This window comes from Salvia splendens, chromosome 19 (assembly GCF_004379255.2).
Source record: "Salvia splendens isolate huo1 chromosome 19, SspV2, whole genome shotgun sequence".
Lineage (NCBI taxonomy): Eukaryota > Viridiplantae > Streptophyta > Magnoliopsida > Lamiales > Lamiaceae > Salvia > Salvia splendens.
Window position 1 is genome coordinate 7,768,017 of NC_056050.1, and position 2,510 is coordinate 7,770,526.

Here is a 2,510-nt window from a genome sequence, read left to right on the forward strand (position 1 = left end):
TTTTCAAACGTGTCAAACGCACAAAACCCTAATTTTGACGCCGGATTGATCGACGGGCAAAAGCTCCTACGACGTTTGACGCAAAATCTACGAGTTAAGGAACTTCATCTATAACAGCAACTATGCTGTTCAAGGCCTCAAAATTTATTAGAGATCGGCTATAATTCTGCTAGTAATTTTTTCTGCGAAATTCCGCCCTCAATTCACTACTGTTAGCATCAGATAAATTTCAATGGTAAACGCAAGCGTTGTTCGCATGATGAACCTCTTTTCTTGTTGGACGGAAATTGATCGACTAAAATGACTCTGTTGATCTCAATGCACTACCAAATTTCAATTATTGGTGATATTATTCTACAAATAAGTTGATTTTAAAATATATAAAAATAAAAAGAAGGTGAATATCGACTAAAGATATAATGTGCCTATTATAGGAAACATGAATATCTTATTGCTACTCCTTTTTTTGTCCTAGTTAGATAGTATTAAAAAAGTTACTATAAATTATGCATAAAAAGATGTATACTCACCACCAGCATGCTCAACGTAGAAAGTAAGATATTTTTCTCGAAGAAAAGCATCACTAGATCATGGTAGTGGCTAATTAGGCAAGTATTCCACACTTCTGGGGTCAAATAATTAATCGTGTAGCATATTATGTTTTTTTACACGTGTTTCGGTATTGATTATAAATAGTTGATTTTGAAATTTTGTTTTTCTATTAAAGATATAAATATTACGAGAGAATCTGTCCACTGCTAATCTATATATATATATATATATATATATATATATATATATATAGCGAGTTTTGGTCTCTGTTTTGAATATTGATAAATTTTGGGCATGGTTAAATATTTATGAGTTTTGAAATAAATTTTGAATATTTATGAGTTTTATACTAGATTGTAAATATTTATAAATTTTGGATAGTATTCTCAATAAATTTAAATATTTGCAGTAACTGCCATGAATAAATTTATATGTAAAAAACAGCATGGATCTTTAGATTTTAAACTCATTTTATTCATTTTTAATTGGCAACGAATTTTGGTATAATATTTGTAATAAATCTTTACAATATAAAGGGCAAGCTTTGAGGATACACAAGGAGAATTTTAAGGATGTAATTTAGGAACAAGGGACATTAATAAATTTATAGCTAAAACGTTGAAGAGGACGTGCATTTTTTTCAAATAGTTAGATAATTTAAAAAACACATGATAAAGCAAAAAAATATAAAGAAATCTATTTTTCAAAAATCAATTTCAGTTATTTACTTGCAATTACAAAAACAATTTTAATTAGTGAATTTCCCCCTCCCCTAGTTATAGGGAGCGCAGCTGTAACGTGACTAAAATAGTGTCAAATAAAAAGGATCAACATTTCGAGTAACACGGCAATAGTCAAAGCTTCAATCTTTATTATGAAAAAGTAAGTTTGAAACCAAATCAACTCCAGACTCTTTAAATCAAACTCGAAACCGAATGAATTTTAAGAGGAGGGGGAAAACTTACCGGTTGGAGAAGCGGCGCTGCCGACGGAGGAGCTGACCGCCTGGAGCGGCGACAGACAACGGCGGCGAGGCGGCTCCAATTCTGCTGAACGGCGACCGTCGTGAACTCGGTAGGGACTGGTGAGGAACCAAAACGGTGGCAGTGGTGCTAGCAGAGATGGAGCTCGGACGGAGAATGACGGAGATGTGGAAAATCTGATAGAAGATATGGGAATGTGTTCCAGATTCGAGAATTTCAGTGGTTCCAAATTGAGTTAGAGAGGAGAGGCCGAGAGGGAGAGAATCTGAATTAGTTGCAATGGAGAGAGAAAGTGAGAGAGAGAGGAGATTGCTTTTTTGAGAACTAGAAAGAGAGAATTGATTCCCACTGGGGTTAGACGTGTTGTCGAGTTGTGTTTTGGAGTCTATTAGAGCATTCACAACCGTGCTCTTGCCAGCGGCACGGTTATGGGTCCGGCCCCACTTTTCTGCCTGCTCTCTGGCAAGAGCACAACACCCACAGTTGTGCTCTTCCGCAGGGACGGGCACAATTAGTTTAAAATTCAATTAAACAAAAACATTTCCATAATACTCAAATTCATTAAAAAACCTAAATAATATTACAAATGACAAGTAAAATAAAAACGACATAATTAAAATCCTAAAAAATAAAAATTACATAATTAAAATACTAAAAATTAAAAAAACCACTACGCGTTACCGAATTTCGCCCACGTGTGTTTGATTAGGTCTTCTTATAGCTGAATGTGGGTTCGGGTATCGCGCATTGTGTGCCTTGTCTCGATCATCTGGCCAACCGTCGTATGCTCACCTCGGCGTGGGGGAGACCTCGCTGTTGAGCTTCCGGCTTCATCCTCGTCGTAGAAGACGAAGCAAGCGTTGGCAATAATCGGTGGTGGGTGCCCGAAGGAATTCATCCCCGAAAACAGAACGAACGCCCTCGCAAAAATTCTTTAGACAAAGGATTCCAGTGGACTCACCGATATGCAAATAC